Genomic DNA, 17,737 nt, shown 5'->3' with positions numbered 1-17,737 from the left:
TTAATTGAACCCTGGGGTCTCTGGAGGTGCTCCTGCTGCTCCTTGGGGAAGTAGAAATCAGCCAGACATCTCAGCAACCTTCTCCAGATTGTCATCTTCTCCCACAACTGAACTCTGCCAAATTTCCCCCTGCTTCTTATCTGGCAGGGAGGGGACCTCAGTGTCCTGTCAGCACAGGCTGGGTCTGTGTCCTTCCAGGCGATGACCACCATGGGATGCCTTTCCTGACTGGTGTCCACACAGGAGCAGAGGTAAGTCAGCCAGCCTGCTGGTGATGCAGAGATGCTCCACATCTCTTGCAAATGCACCTCATATGTTGATGTGCCCATCACCCCATCACACGCCCCGGTGCCCATGTGCACTCCCAGCATAAACCAACAGTTCTCCTGGGCTAGCCTGCTCCATGCCCTGGGGCTCTGGCACAGCCACACACATGGATCTTCCAAGAAAAGCCCATTTGCAAGCCATGCTGTCACCTGAACTCGACATAGGAGTGTGCACATGTGGGTTCCTCCCAGAGCTGGGCTTCTGCCCATGCCTGTACCTACAAAAGGGGTGATGATGCCAAAGCAAGCCCTTGGCCATAGGACCCAGCCCTGCTCTGAAGGGTCCTGCCAGGGCTTTGGAGCAGGTCAGCCTCTCCCTGCCTGTCCCCCGGCACTGGCTGGGCTTAAATTTCCAGCTCTTGCAGAACAAGTTCCTGGGACCTGGCACTGGGAGCTGCTGAGCCCCCCATCTGGTGCCATGAGCCTGCATGGGGACTGTGGGGATGGTGGATGGGGTGAAGCTCACTAGAGGGGTTGTCCCATCAGTTCCCAGCACATCAGCACCCAAATGCATCTGTGAAATGCAGTGAGTGGCACAGGGACTTCAAGGGATGTCCCCAGAGACCTCAGGTTCCCATCCCATCCTCTGCAGCCACATGGTTTGTGTCCCAGACTTTGCTGGGGATAGAGTGACATGGCCAAGATGTCTGCTCAGGTCCCACCCCTGATCCCCTGGAGCATCTTTCCTCCCTTGTTGGCTCGAGAGTGGACTGAAACCCACTGATGGTAAGAACAAGCATCCAAGCTCATTTTGATGAGTTCTCTTCCCCCATGTCTCCCTCTCCTTGGAACCAGGGAAGTGATGCTGGGGAGGAACTTGTCTCCTCTTGTTTGTTATTCCAGGATAAAATTCCCCTTTAAAGCAGAGCCATTGCTGTCAGGGCTGCATACCATCTGGGAACATTGCTCCTTCCCAACAGCTCCAACACGCTTGTTATTGTGCTCACACAGAGCCAGCCCACTCCCAGCCCTGGGAGGGGGATGCAGATGAGGGGATCCAGAAAGGAGCCTTGAGGCTCTTTTCCCACCCTTAGAAAGTTGGAAGCAAAGGGAAAAGAGCTTCTTTCCAGAGAGGGAGAGCTCTTCTGGCTCTGGGATATGTGGAAAAGAAGGAGCAGAAAGCAAGGACTGGAGCAATGGAAGGGCAGGAGGAGCTGGATGTGGCTGGGGTATGTGGGGATGTCTGTAGTTCCCCCATCCAAGAAGAACTGGGGGTGTTGCCCTCACTGTGGCTCGGCTGGGGACCCTCTTGAGGGGACAGACCTTTAGAAGAGCCATTGAGGTGCTGGAGCGGGTGCAGAGAAGGGCAATGGAGCTGGTGAAGGGTCTGGAGCACAAGTGTGATGAGGAACGGCTGAGGGCCCTGGGGGGTTTAGTCTGGAGAAGAGAAGGCTCAGGGGGGACTTTATTGCTCTCTATAACTACCTGAAAGGAGATTGTAGTGAGGTGAGGTTGGTCTCTTCTCCCAAGCAACAAGTGATAGGACAAGAGGAAACAGCCTCAAGCTGTGCCAGGGGAGGTTTAGGTTGGATATTAGGAACAATTCTTCACAAAGAGAGCGATCAGGTATTGAAACAGGCTGCCCAGGGCAGTGGTGGAATCACCATCCCTGGAAGTAAGTGTTCAAAAACCATATAGACAAGGCCCTTATTGACATGGTTTGGCAGTGGCCTTGGCAGTGCTAGGGTAATGGTTGGACTTGATGATCTTAAAGGTCTTTTCCAGACTGGTTGATTCTGTGATTCTTGTGACATACACAGGAGAGACTAGCTAGAGCAGTGGCCTGGGGCTGGTGGCATCCACACGTATGTTAGAAGCATGTGAGGGGGGCTCCTGCTCTGTCCTACAGCTCAGAGGAGCATCACTTGCATGGGGAGGATGTGGCAGAACTTGTGCTATCAGCATGTTCCCCCTCTGCTACCCCTGCCCCACCGGTGGCTTTTAGCAACCATATTTACCTCATGTCTGCCTGTTTGGCTGCCACCACTTTCCTCCAGGGACACCCTTCCCATCAGGAACCAGTTTGGACCAGCAGCTCAGGACAAGCAGAAGAGGTGCAGGATGAGGGTAAAGCTCCTGAGATGCCATCTCGTGGTGCCAGCTTCAGGAGCAGAGTGCAGCTCTGAAGGTGTCAGGAGGTCTCCCTGCATCTTCTCTTCCGCAGATTTCCTCTTGCTTTTATATGTGCCTTGCTGCAGGATCCGGGCTGGGAGAGCTGCAGGCCATCGGGGAGAGGAGCTGATTACAGCCATTTTCTATCCTTGCTTACCCTGCCCAGCTAGTTTCATTTCCTTAATCCCCAGCCCAGCATTTCCTTTGTCATTTTCTTTGGAGGGGACAGTTCCTTAACTGCAGGCTGTTGCTTTCTGCAGGGAGTGCTTTTATGCTCTGAGAGACCAATGTGGGTGCCCACTGGCTGCCCCTGCATGGAGCAACTCTCTGCTTTTGGGTGCAGCGAGTGCTACTCATCAGGATCTCAGTGGTTGCCCGGGACCACCATGGAGCAGATCAAGGTATGCATGGAGGCCCCTGTGCTGCCTGGGGAGAACCATATTTGCATGCATTTGCAAACAGCTCTGACAAATTTGCAATCTCAGCCCTGCCAAAGCACCCCATGTTCCAAAATGCCTTTTCCTCTTGCTTCCCCTATGGCACTGGTGTGCCTTGCCTGGGCCAGCTTTGGGGCAAGGAATTCCAATTCCATAGCTGAAGCCAAATCTTCAGGCTGGTGATGCCGTGCCGTGGTCCAGCCATGCTACCTTCCTGCCATGTGTGTGCTGAGCTGGGCTGGTTGCTGGGTTTGCCCATGACCTCAGCTTTCCTGTTCTGTGTCCAGACAGTCCCCAAGGGAATCTTGTGAATCATGAATACTTCTGGAGTGATTCCTCTGGGGTGTGCTTGAGGTGGTTCCTCCTGCACTGAGGTGGGGATGGCTGCCTGCTTGCAGGAGGTGAGGTGGTCCCAGGGGACATCCAGCCTCACAGGCTGAGCTGGGGTAGGTGTTGGACATGCAGCCTGCCACCTTCCAAGGGTGGAGAAGGAATTTTGGAGAGGGGACAGCAGGCTGGTGGCTGGAGAGTCTGGACTAGCCCTTCTGCAGCTCCTTGCCTTCCTTGGCCTATTCTTGGGCCGCACCTGCTGCAGTTGCAATCTGGATGTTCTGGCTTTGCTACAAAGCCTTGAGTTGGGTGCCTGCTTACTGTCCAGAGAGTTGGTGAGCTCACTGGCATCTCATGTTGGCCAACACCGAGCAGGTTTGTGGCCACTTTGAGGATGTCCTCACCTCCTTTCTCCTGGCCCCATGGACAGGCAAAGAGCTGGGACAAGCAGCTCTGCCCCGTGGAAAGGGATTGGCTGGGTCAGGGCTGTGCCCCAGACTTCTGGTGCTGTGAGCTGACTCCAAGTGTGCTGGGGAAGGGTTTCCAGCAGAGCTCAGAGGACCGGACCTGCTGTCACAGCCTTTCCCTGCTGCAGCCAGTTCCTGAGCATGGCTAGGCCCCGGTGAGTCAGCTGGAGCCACAGCTCACATTGCTCACACTGTACCAGCGCTGCCCATGCTCCCTTAGCTTTTCCCAGGTTGTGTTCCCTAAAAACACGCAGCAAGAGGGATGAGGAGCCCAGTGACAGGATGCCAGATGCTCAGCTCCAGGCTCTGCTGAGCTGAGGCCCCTCAGCTGCTCCTGGGGATGACATTTGGGCTCCAAGTGTGCCCAGCACACATGTGGCTGTCCCGACACAAGGCTGGAAGCTCTGGCCTGCACTTGCTGCCTTGCTCCAGCACTGAGAAAGAATGCTGAGCATGCAGCAGCACTAGGACAGCCATGGAGCGAGGCAAGCCTGGAGCCAAGGGCTGGCCTCCTGCCCTCTGGAGAGAGGCAAGAGGAAGATGTGGCTCCAGGCCCAGCCTGCAGTGAGAAGAGCAATTTGGGCAGTGACCCTCAGTGTGGGGCTGTGTTGATGGCTCAGACCTTCCTCTGCATCGCACAGGCAAAGGCAGGCAGCTGGTAGGGAGAGGGGAATGTGTTCAGAGTGGTCCTGGGTCACCAGGCTCCAGCAAGGTGCTGGGTGATGCCAGACAGTGCTCAGATAAGGTGCCCTCACACTCAGGGGCTCCAGCACCCAGCTTCCCAGCATGGGCAGGGACTGCCAGGAAGCCTCCTTCTGTGTCTTAGGTCTAGGAGTATCTGTACCCATGCTGGAAGGTTAACCCCTTCCCAGGAGGGGGCTTTGGGGAGCAGGCAGGCTGGGGGTTCTGCAGGGTGTCAAGAATGCCCTTGCTTTTGTTTGCAAAGCTGGTCTGTGCCCAGCAAGCTCCTAGTGACCTGGAAAAGCCTGTCCAGTGTGCCAGCCCCAGACTTGGCACAGGGAGTGTTTAGATCAACATTCCCAGTCTGTCAGGGCAAGCAGAAGTGTGGCCAAGGGGAGGAGAGCTGCAGGCAGCCCCAGGCTCCCTGAAGTCCCCTCTCCTGAGGATTTCACAGCGATAGAGCTGCTGCCTATCCTGCCAGCAGCTGGGAATGCTGTTTTACCTTGCAATGGTGGTGCATAGGTAAGCGAAACATGGTGGTGTGGGTCATTCCACCTCCAAGCACCCCAGATCTTTACTGAGAGGGTGGTCAAACCCTGGCACAAGCTTCCTGGAGAGGTGGTTGATGGCCCAAGCCTGTCAGTACTGAAGAGGCATTTGGACAAAGATGTTAATAATGTGCTTTATGTTTTGGTCAGCCCTGAAGTAGTCAGGCAGTTGGACTAGGTTGTAGTAGGTCCCTTCCAAGTGAAAATATTCTATGCTATGCCATGCCATCCTGTTCTATTGGACTTGGGGACTGGATTACTGTGTTTAGTTATGGTGTCCTCAACATAAGAAGGACATGGAGCTGTTGGAGCAAGTCCAGAGGAGGCCATGAGGATGATCAGGGGGAGGGAGCACCTCCCATATGAAGACAGGTTGAGAACACTGGGGCTGTTCAGCCTGGAGAAGCTTCATGGAGACCTCAGAGCAGCCTTCCAGTATCTGAAGGCGGCCTACAAGGATGCTGGAGAGGGACTCTTCATCAGGGACTGGAGTGACAGGACAAGGGGGAATGGGTTCAAACTTAAACAGCTGAGATTTAGGTTAGATATAAGGAAGTTCTTTACAGTGAGAGTGGCGAGGCATTGGAACAGGCTGCCAAAGGAAGCTGTGGCTGCCCCATCCCTGACTGTGTTCAAAGCCAGGTTGGATGGGCCTTGGAGCAACCTGGTCTAGTGGAAAGCATCCCTACCCATGGCAGGGGGTTCGAACTGGATGATCTTAAGGTCCCTTCCAACCCAAACCATTATTGGATTCTATGATTCTATTGTTAGCGTAAGAACTACACATAACCACCGGAATGGTTATATGAGGTGCTTTATTAAGGTGCCGGGAACCAGGGGTATGCACCCAAATCTGGCTCCAACCCCGTCACATCGCACTCGCAATTTATACACTAAGAATTTTCATAGCTAATACATATTCAACACAGATTACATCATTGACTAATACATATGCATCAAAGATTGCCACATCAGTCTATTACGACATCAGCCTCTTCTGCGCTTGTGCAGCCCCCTCTGGTGGTCGTCCTGATGAAGTAAGGAGTCTTCCTCGGATGAAGTAAGAAGTCTTCTTCAGCTTTTCCTGTTCAGCTTTCTGTTCCTTGGACAGGTCCCAACCATTATGTGGACGCCAGCATTCTCTTATTTTCACTTGACTACTCCTGGTGTGTTCGTGAGTTCTGCTTCGGTAGAGTTTCACAATACTCCCCTAAATCCACCCATATACCCTTTCCCATATATGGCTATGTTAATTGCTTATTGTTATAGCTACCATTGTAATGTTTAGTTATAAAGTAACTAAGATACACAATAGAAGAATTTCAGTTTGTTCTTAAACTTTCCTAATACATAAAACCCCTCTACTGATTAACAGATTTTTAAATATAATCATCTTTTCTCTTTGTACTATTGTTTCAACACACACAATTTCACCTATTACTAACATTTCCCCCCTTTGAAAATACTTCATTTCAGCAAGTATTTTCATCCTTAATTTTAAGTTTCTGTCTCTCGATAGGTAGGCAGGGGTGTTGGATACTTTGGATATTCTCTTGTCACTGCTCCTATTATTTGATGAGTCCATGCACTGCTCCAGGCTATCTCCTTTCGGACACAAAGATACATCAGATATAGCATTATAAATACAATCAGTATCACAATTAGTTTGCACGAGGGAACGGATCCATCCTGTAAGGTGAAGGCCCAAACTATCGAAGAGTGCTCCAATCCAACTTTGTTCAATGTACTTCTTTTCTTTTTCTGCTTCCTGTTCTGTTTTGGTCAGTTGGGAAATATCGTATTCTATGTTCGCAGTTACGTTAGGAATATGAATACAATGATCTATTCTGTCTTTCAAATATTCACAAACACCATGTTCTTTGATTAATAACATATCCAATGCCATTCTGTTCTGCAAGGTCATTTTAGTTGTTGCTTGTAGCTGTAAGTTCAAATCTCTAAATCCTTTCTTTGTTATCCTGGCTAGTCTCTCTGCCCGATCAGATTATAAATCATTTCTCTGTTTAGGTAGGTTGCAACCTGAGTGAATAGGGATTCTAAAGCCCATCCTACTTTGACTCCCGTGGAGGGCTCTTGCCAGGTATCTTCATCATCATCTATATCCCTTTTTGTTCGAATTTGTAGGGTTTCCAGCTTACCTTTAAATGGTGATTTCTTCCAAATTGGACAGAGTGTGTGTAATCCTAAAGTAATTTCTTTAACTGGACCTTCCATAGGTAAGTGGGTAGTCCAGGTCCCATCACTGATTGCCCAAACAAAGTGTCCCATACTGTGTACTGTTGAGTATTTACAGCCTACAGTCTTGTCTGGAACATTAATTGTTCTTCCTCCTATTTTTAGTCCTCGACATGCACACCCAGCCATCAAGACAACTTTAACTGGAAGTATTGCAATCTTTTCAGGGTCAGTATCACAATCTAGAATTCTTGTACAATTCCACCAGGGAACATTTTTAATAAGTTCCTAACTCTGTTCATTGATAGTAAATTATTTATGTCCCCTGTTGTATTTTCTTTCCCTGTCCATCTAAGACACCAGGGTGTATCTCCAGCATATTGAAATTTTTGCAGGATACTCATTGACCAGACTGTATCCCAACTTTGTTTTGAATCATTTACCTTTTGGCATTCCCACATCTTTTCATTTACTTGCCTATTTACTTTAGTTTCTTTATCATAAATACATCTCCCAACTCCTCCTTCATAAGAGGTAAACTGAGAGTTTAGTTTCTTTTCACATAATGACTTTGTTATGGAAGTCCCCAGAATACCTTCCTTATGATATTCTGTCGGCGTTATGTTCTTTGTCATTTCCTTCTCCTGGCATGTAATTGTTTTATTAATTTCTGGAAGTGAGAACGTTATTATTTCCCATTCAATCGGTTCTCCGGCCACTTTTGGTATTGGTAAACATGCCGTTATTTTACTTGTATTTTGCATTTTTGCGAAATCTTCGATTAGGCCTATCATTAAGTTTTCTTTGGGATCCTGGCGGGATACCTGAACTATTTGTGTTGGATACACTGATCTTTTAACTTTTCCTGTAACTTTAATTTCACTATGGTCAATTGCAGATTTGTGATTTGTTTCCATTCCATAATTTCCTACAGAGTTGACAATTAGTGTTCTTTCTGCATAATCTACACTTTCATTTGTTCTTATAATGCATCGATATTTGTCCTGGTCTTCAAAAGTTAAGTTTGATAATTTTAATTCTATTCCCCTTACATTTTGGTTCCGTCCATTGGGTCTATTTTTAGCTTTACCTTTCAACTTCCATTTACCCTGCAGTTGAGTCCTATGTTTCTTACTGTCAAAGATAAGGTCTGAATATTGGGGAGGACTATTTACCTTTTCCCAAGTTACCCTTATTGGCGTTGTTCTTACCGGAATGGTGTCTATGAACTTGCAGGTCAGAATGGCATCTTGTCCTATGAGCCGTGTCAAAACATCTCTTTTCTGAGGAATTTCTAGAGAGGGAACAACCATCAGCTGTGTTAATGACCAAACAACAATTAAAGTTTTGTAAATGAACCCAGACATCTTACTTACATTTCAATCTCAGCTTTGTAGGGCTTAGTACCTGTGTTTCCCAAACCTTTGGAACTTTCTTTACTCGTGTATAACGTATCCAAAAATTTATTCCTTCTACCTTTACTGCAGTAAATGTTGTTAACAGCACTTGGTAAGGTCCGTCCCACCGTTCTTTTAATGGTTCTTCATTCCAGTTTCGGATGTATACTTGATCTCCTGGTTGAATATCATGTACTGGATTCTCTAAGGACAATGGTCTGTTCCACACCAGAGTACTTCTCAGTTTGGTTAATGTTTTGCCTAGAGACAACACATAATTATAAACATCCTGTTCTCCTTTGATGTGTGTATTAGGATTAGGTTCTGGTGCCTCATATGGTTTTCCATAGAGGATCTCATAGGGGCTCACTGTCATTCCACTTCTGGGTTTTATCCTGATTCGTAATAAAGCTATAGGTAGTGCTTGTGGCCATCTTATTTTGGCCTCCCGACATATTTTACTAATGTGTCTTTTTATCGTTTGGTTCATCCTTTCTACTTGCCCACTAGACTGGGGTCTCCGAGGGGTATGTAAATTCCATGATATTCCCAACAATTTACTTACTTCCTGTACTATTGTTGCAACAAAGTGTGGACCTCTGTCTGATGATATTCCTAAAGGAACTCCAAACCGTGGGACAATTTCTTTGAGTAACCATTTTACTGTCTCCTTTGCCTTATTGGTGTGACAGGGAAGGGCTTCCGGCCATCCAGAAAAGGTGTCAACCCCTACCAACAGATATCTGTACCCTTGTACCTTTGGTAATTCCACAAAGTCAACCTGCCAATGGTTCTGCCCCTATCCTGATCCTTCCCATTTCCACTTGTCTTTTTACTACTGGGTTATTTTTCAGACAAATTTCACATTTTGATCCTACTGATTTTGCCATAGTTAACATCTGTGTGGAAATTATTCCTCATCTTAAATAAGTTACCAAAGCTTCTGCACCCCAATGGCATTTCTGATGTTTGGTTTGCAAAATCTTTCGCATTATTGCTGGGGGTACTATTACTTGCCCAGTTGCCGTTGTGTACCACCCCTCAGAATTCTTTTGAGCTTTCAAAAGTCCTGCCAGTTTTTCATCTTCTTTTGAATACGTTGGAACCTGTGGAAGATAGGCATGGAGTGGGCTTACCTTGAGAGGTATCAGGGCCATCATGTTCCATACCTTCCAAGCTATTTGCCGAGCTGTCTGATCGACCAGTGTATTTCCTTCAGATATCTTTGAAGTTCCTCCTTGGTGTGCTTTGCAATGCATAATAGCCACCTGTTTAGGTTTTTGTACAGCAATTATTAATTCCAAAATTTCCTTTTGATATTTTATATTAGTTCCTTGTGAAGATAACAGTCCTCGTTCCTTCCATAATGCTCCGTGTATGTGTACTACACCAAATGCATATTTTGAATCTGTCCATACATTTACCCTTTTGTCATTACTCAGTTCCAGCGCTCTTGTGAGAGCTATCAACTCTGCCCGTTGGGCTGAAGTTCCAGGGACTAATGCTTTTGCTTCAATTACTTCCTGCTGCGTCGTCACAGCATATCCTGCATATCGCGTCCTGTTTTCCACAAAACTGCTTCCATCTGTGAAAAGTTCCCAGTCCAGTTGCTCAAGAAGTACATCTTTCAAGTTTGTCCTGGTTGCATATGTATGTTTGATAACCTCTATACAGTTATGTTCAAGGGTTCCTTCTTCTAGATCAGTTCCTAGAAAAGCTGCTGGATTCAACAAGTTAGTGGTTTTCAAACTCACATCATCTTGTTCTGTTAATATTGCTTGATATTTCATCATTCTGCTAGGAGATAACCAATATCCCCCTTTTTGTTCTAAGACGGTTGTTACCATGTGCAGCACAAACACTTCAATGTGTTTTCCCAAAGTCAGTTTTCTGGCCTCCTGTATTAGAACAATAGTTGCTGCTACTGCTCTTAAACATGAGGGCCATCCCGCACTTACCGGGTCTAGTTGTTTTGAAAAGTATCCCACTGGTCTCTTCCATCTTCCCAGTTTCTGGGTTAATACTCCCAGTGCTAATCTCTGTCTCTCATGGACAAATAACTGAAAGTCCTTTGTCAAGTCCGGGAGTCCCAATGCTGGAGATTTCATTAATGCCTCCTTCAATTTCTTAAAGGCCTCTTTCTGTGGTTTATCCCAAACAAAAGCAGGTGCTTTCTGGGCTTCATACAGGGGTTTAGCAATAAGTCCATAGTCCATTGTCCACAATCTGCACCACCCTGCCATGCCCAGAAAGGTTCTTAATTCATGTAGATTCCATGGTTCTGGAATGGCACAAATTGCTTCTATACGATTTATTCCCAGTTTTCGCTGCCCCTGCGAAATTTCTCATCCCAGATACAGTACAGTCATGCATGCAATTTGTGCCTTTTCTTTTGAGACCTTATAACCATTCAAGCCCAACTGATTTGGAATTTCAATTGTTACCTTTATGCACAGGGACTCTTGCTCTGTTGTGATAAAAATGTCATCCACATACTGTAGCAAAAGGTATTGTGATCTTGGTACCTGTATTTTTCCTTGAGTAGTCCATGATTCCAATTCCTTGGCCAGTTGGTTCCCAAATAGGGTTAGACTGTTCTTGAATCCTTGTGGAAGTCTGGTCCATGTTAATTGTGTCTTCCGTCCATTCTGTGGATTTTCCCATTCAAACGCAAATAATTTCCTACTACTTTTGTCAAGGGGAATGCAGAAGAAGGCATCTTTTAAATCAATCACTGTAAACCACTTATACTTTTCCTTCACAGATGTTAACAATGTATAGGGATTTGCTACTACCGGATGGATGTCCTTTGTTATTTCATTTATTGCCCTCAGATCTTGTACCAACCTATACTTGCCATTTGGCTTTTTTACTGGAAATACTGGTGTATTGTATTCTGATTCACATTCTTCTAAAATTTGATATTTTAAAAATTTCTCAATTGTTTTTATAATTCCATATCTTGCTTCTAGTTTTAATGGATATTGTTTAATTCTTACTGGTCTAGCTCCATCCTTAAGTTCCACTGTTACTGGTTGAGCCATTTTTGATTTCCCCGGAATTTCTGTCTCCCAAACTATTGGTATCACAGCCTGTTCTACCTCCTCCGGGATTTGAGCAATAGGCTTATCTTTAAGGACCAAAATTTTTCCTGTTTTTGATTCTGGAATTTGCATTATTAACTCACCATTTTTGAAAATAATCGTTGCGTCCAATTGAGCTAACAAATCCCATCCCAAAAGGGGAATGGGGCATTCAGATACATACAAAAATTCATGTGTTAATTCTTTTCCCCTGAATCGCAAGTCTAGGGGCTGCAGGAATGGCCATGTTTCTTCCTTCCCTGTGGCTCCTACAACTGTTGTAGTCCTCTTTCCTAATTTTCTGTGTAGGTCATTTAAAACCGAATAAGTGGCCCCTGTATCTATTAAAAACTTTACTTCTTTATTTCCCAATTGGATTTTTACAAGGGGCTCTTCGTTTCCCACCCCACCTAGTCAGCTTTGATTATCCTATTCTCCCAATACCATCACCTTAGCTGTCTCCGATCCTGCAAAAGGTGCACCTATTTCACCTATTACTAACACTATGATTCCATTCCGTTCTAAATGCTCAGTATCTGAAGACCTACCTTGCTGTGAGGGAGCATGTAGGACCAGCTTGGTGGTCTTCATTTGGGGTGGGTGAGCCCAGACAAGCTGGGGTGGGCACTGGGCAGCTGCTCATGATGAAGAGGGTTGACCAATGTACAAGGGGGTTGTACAAGGGGGTTGTACAAGGCGGTTAGAGGAATTAACTTGCTTAAACAAAAGTATTGTCTGTACCTATCATGCCTACTAAGCAGAACAAAGTCACTAACTATTGATAAGGAAAAGCAGACCCCTGGTTCTATTGACAAGGAAAAGCAGACGCCTGATTCTACTGATAAGGAAAAGCAGACGCCTGAATCTACTGATAAGGGGGAGAAGTAGATGGTTTATGGCTGGGACACTGACCAAACCCTAAGGCCATATGTGAAGACTAAAAGGTGAAAAGTTCAAGAAGAGGAAGACTCATTTACTTCATCTTGAGACCCCTGCCCATGACCAGAGGGGGCACTGCGCAGTCGCAAAGGACCTTCTAGCTCAGTATAATACGAAGCGGGGATAGGACATGAATATGTATAGGCGTATTGTGCAACCTTATGAATACCTCTCAGAGGTACCTGTGATATATAATTTTCCTATTTATTTTACTGATTACTGTTTTTTAACTTTTAAACATCATTCCCCCAATATCACGGGCTGAACAACATCTCTCCAGCTTAGCTTTCTGTTTTTCCCTGTCCTTTTCCAAAGCCAAAATTAGGGATCTGGCAGAGCTATATTAATTTCCCATTCTGTCTGCCACTCCGGGTGGTTTCTTAAAGTGAAAAACATATCTGTATATATTCCTTCATTCCATTTTCCTGGCCACCTCAAAACCAACATTAACTGTAACAATGTATTATAATTCAGAGTTCCATTTTTAGGCCATTTCTCCTGATCTTCCAAAGTATATAAAGGCCACCATTGGTTACAATATTTTATCAATGTTTTCTTGTTTACTGAGCCCCCAGAAGACCCTCTCAGTTCTTTCCAATGTGCCAAACTGTAACCCAATGGGCTTTTCTTCAGAATTCCCTTGTTTTGACCGGCTCCCATTTCAAATAATCTTTTACAAATCTCTATAGCTTCTCTTTCCCAGTGCTCTGCAAATGCACTTAAAAAAATATGAGAGCACCTACACACAAGTTTTATGATATTCTCAGGGGGTTCAGCAAAATAATATCTCTGGGTTCTGCAGATCAACTCCCCTGTTGTTAGATCATAGTTTCAGTTCCAGCAAAATTTACACTGTCTTAATATCCACGGCAGGTTGCACTGATGCGCAGATAGACTCCACAACTCATTAAAAGTTGTAAAGTAGGTATGCTTTTTATTCAGCGCTGAGACGCATGGGGATAATTTCTCATACATATTCATGTCCTATCCCCGCTTTGTATTATACTGAGCTAGAAGGTCCTTTGCGACTGCGCAGTGCCCCCTCTGGTCATGGGCAGGGGTCTCAAGATGAAGTAACTGAGTCTTCCTCCTGTGGGTAGGGGTCTTCAAGATGAAGTAAATGAGTCTTCCTCTTCTTGAGCTTTTCACATATGGCCTTAGGGTTTGGTGTGGTCGGTGTCCCAGCCATAAACCATCTGCTTCTCCCCCTTATCAGTAGATTCAGGTGTCTGCTTTTTCTTATCAATAGCTGCTTATCAGTAGAATCAGGTGTCTGCTTTTCCTTGTCAATAGAACCAAGTGTCTGCTTTTCCTTATCAGTAGAACCAGGTGTCTGCTTTTCCTTATCAATAGAACCAGGTGTCTTTGTTCTGCTTAGTAGGCATTTACAACAGACAATACTTTTGTTTAAGCAAGCAAATTCCTCTAACCCCCTTGTACAACACCCCCCCCCCCCCCCGTACCACCCCCCTGTACATTGGTCAACCCTCTGCATCACCACTGTTCAAAAGCTATTATGCACCCGTATGTAATGCTGCAAGCCTCTGGTACTGAGTGTAAAGTCCAGGTCTCAAGAGTAGGACTACAGATATTAGAGGTTATACTTCTCTTATACAGCCACTGGGGCACAGAGAGGGAACTCTTCTTAACCCCCCCATTAGCCACAGTTTACTTTTGTCTACTCCTCCCCCACTGCTTAAACACTGTAATCTTTAACACTAACGACTGACATATACACACAAAACACTTAGACACAATACAAAACAAAGACACTTCGTCAGTCTCTGGCCGCTCTCCTGGCGGAGAACATGGTACCCCAGATCAGGACTCCACACTTGCTTTGTAGCTATGCCACGTCTCAGCCACACAAAACACTTTCACAGCCAAACGGGATCCCACAGGCACACTCCACACAGTGGTTCCGCTTACCCTTCTCCTGCTTCCTAGAGTCATTACCAGGCCCATCCTGGCTCCCAAAACTTGGTATGCAGCGGAGACCTGGTGGGTTTGCCTACTTTTCACCTGCTTACTCTACAGTCATTAGCAGGTCCTTCCTGGCTCCCAAAACTTGGGATGCAGCAAAAACCCGGACTCGCCCGAACTGCCTTCAGGATTGCTTGCAGCCGCTCTATCGGTCAGCGAGCCCCCTGCTTGCAAGCCCTACCTGCCAAGGGGAACTTCTCTGTGCGCCAGACGTCTTTGCGCGCCTTACCAGCAGCCCCGGGCCATGCGTACGCCTTACAGGCCCCCTAAATTACATAATTCCATAATTACATAATACCGTTTCTCTGCAGTCGGCACAGGTTGTTGTCTGTCCCAGCAGTGAGCAGACGAGAAGCGGAGCTCCTCCAGGCAAGCGGCCTGGGGTGCCTAGGATGTCTGCCTCTCAGCCGATCCTGCAGCCGAACAGACGTCTCCTGGCTGGCTTGCCAAATTGATACACGGATAGACTCCACAACTCATTAAAAGTTGTAAAGTAGGTATGCTTTCTATTCAGCACTGAGGTGCATGGGGATAGTTCCTCCAAAGTATGCACACCCAGGGTCATTTTTCCCTCTACATTTATTCTCTTAAGGTATACATATGCATTAGATTACTCGATACACCTATACATATTTAGTATCTATCCCCGTTTCATATTATAATGAGCTAGAAGGTCCTTTTCGATTGCTCAGTGCCCCCCCTCTGGTCATGGGCAGGGGTCTCAAGATGAAGTAAATGAGTCTTTCTCCTGTGAGTAGGGGTCTTCAAGATGAAGTAAATGAGTCTTTCTCCTGTGAGTAGGGGTCTTCAAGATGAAGTAAATGAGTCTTTCTCTTCTTAAACTTTTCACCTTTTAGTCTTCACGTATGGCCTTAGGGTTTGGTCAGTGTCCCAGCCATACACCATCTGCTTCTCCCCCTTATCAGGCACCTGTTTTTCCTTATCAATAGCTGCTTATGAGTAGAATCAGGCTCTGCTCTTCCTTATCACTAGAACCAGGTGTCTGCTTTTCTTATCAATAGTTAGTGCCTTTGTTCTGTTTAGTAGGCATGATAGGTACAGACAATACCTTTGTTTAAGCAAGCGAATTCCTCTAACCCCCTTGTACTTTGGTTAACCCTGTATCGCTCTGATCCATTGCCTTGTGGCTATGAGGGCAGCTCTGTAGCCTGCGGCGGGGCCCAGAGGCACTCGGAGAAGGAACCAGTATGTCGGAGCGAGCACCCCCCACCCAGTGTCACCCGGTGTCCCGTCCCCGTCCCCCTGCACCTGTCCAGGATGTGTTGCTTTGCTCATGGGTTTGGGATGGGGCCGCTTATTTGCAGAGGAGATGGTGGTGTGAGCCATGCCCTGCCCGCCTCATATCCCTCTGGAATGCTGGGCAGGGGGAAGTTGCCTGTGTCCACGTAGGGCCGTGACGCCAGAGACATCGGTCCTGGAGGAGAGGCTGCAACCATCTCTCCTCCATCACCCCGGGAGCGTGACAGGACCCCGGGGTGGGTTTCTCCTGAGAGACCTGGGTGCTCCATGTCAGGTGGCTGCTTCCCCCTCCTTCTGGGTGACTGAGGGGAGGAATGCTTGGAGGAATTAATGAGACAGACCTTGCTTTGTTGCTGGCCCAATCCTCCTATCTCCCAGTCCTCCCCAGACTGTCACAAAGTGTTTGGGAGGGCCTCACACCATTAACTCTTTCCCTGCCGCACCTCTGGCCATCCCAGGGCTTGCAAACAGCCTCAGAGGGTTTTACCTTTACCAGATTCTCAGAGAAGATTACTGAGGCCACTGGGAAGACCTGACCTTCCTATAAACCCTGTGTTGGCTGAAGACCTAGCTCCTGGATGGTGGCTGAGGAGCAGCCTTGCTGCATCCACTAACAGGGCTGGGGTGTCAGGCTATGAGGCTGTGCAAAATCAGGCACCCACAGGGCTTGCTGCTGGCAGCATTGCTGGTTCTCGGTGGGTGGAAGTCCCCAGTGCATCACCACAAGCTCCTGGAGCTGTGGTGAGAGCTGGTGTGGTGGTAGCTGAGCCCCCATAGAGGACACAACATGATGGGGTTGAGCATGGGAATGCAGCAGCCATGGGCAGGGCAGGGATGGGGATGCTGGGATGGGCAGCAATGAGGTGGGTGTTGGGGTGTGACTGGGGGATAACCATTAATCTGCAGCAGGGATGGTGGTGGGGATGGGGGCATCTCTTCCCAAACCTTGTCTGAGGCTTCTGGCCAGCACTCCCGCTTTGCCCAGGGATCTGCAGCTTGGGTTGCTGCGGGGTGCCTCAGTTGGGCATCATCCAGTGCCTGCTGCTACCCCAAAAGGAGCTGAGCAGTGGCACAAGGACATTTCCCAGGGATGCCACCATGCTGGACTCCAGCCTGCACTGGTGGCTGTGGCTTGGTGGGCACTGGAGCTCCTTCCATGGCTCTGACTTAAAGGACAGGACCTGGGAGACCCATCGCAGGCAGAGAGCTGTCATTTGGGGTCCCCAGGGAACAGTGCAGGCAGCCCAAGGCCTGCCTCAGCATGGGTTGAGGCCATCACCAGGCTGGGATGAGCTCACTGCCTCGTGCTTAAGGTTATTTGTAGGGCGGCAATTTATATCACTTCTATTTCTGCTGCTGTGTGGGGATGCTGTGAGGGGGAGAGGGCTGGAGGCTGCCACAGCCCTGGTGCCCGGATGCGGGGAGCCTGGCCCCTTGGCAAGGGATGCTGCTGGTGGCCTTGGTGCCAGCCTGTCTGTGGTTGAGCCTGGCTTAGTACAAGGGCTGGTCCTTCTCCAGCCCTCAGGGCATCAACCCTGCAGATAAAACTCTGCACAGTATCTGCAGCATTGGACTGCCAGGAGGTTTTGAAGCTGCTTTGCTGATTTCTGTAAAAACTAAAGTCAGAGGGGTCGGCTGTAGCTCTGTGATGGGGGATGAACATCTGCAGCTCTAGGACCTGGCTTTCCCATACCAGGACTGGCTCTTAACCTGGCCACATGTCACTTGGTCATTCACTGTGGTTCTCCTTCAAGCCACACTGGTGACATGAGGAAGTAATTTTGTACAATGAGGGACCAAGATTTCCTATTCTAGCTCGTGTAATTAGTGTGGCCCACTTACTCCATGTAGCATCGGTTGCATGATGTGCAGAGGAGGCCCTGCCTTTGAATATCCATGGGCAAACAGGGTGCCAGGAGGAGCTGTGCTTCAGTGCCAATCACTTCTGAAGCAGCTCAAACCCCTTCATAGGCTGCCA

The sequence above is a fragment of the Pezoporus flaviventris genome, unplaced genomic scaffold, assembly GCF_033815535.1.
Source record: "Pezoporus flaviventris isolate CSIRO_AGI_PZ_B2104156 unplaced genomic scaffold, CSIRO_AGI_Pfla_v1 ptg000038l, whole genome shotgun sequence".
NCBI classification, from domain to species: Eukaryota; Metazoa; Chordata; class Aves; order Psittaciformes; family Psittacidae; genus Pezoporus; species Pezoporus flaviventris.
Note: the sequence above shows the minus strand (reverse complement) of the source record.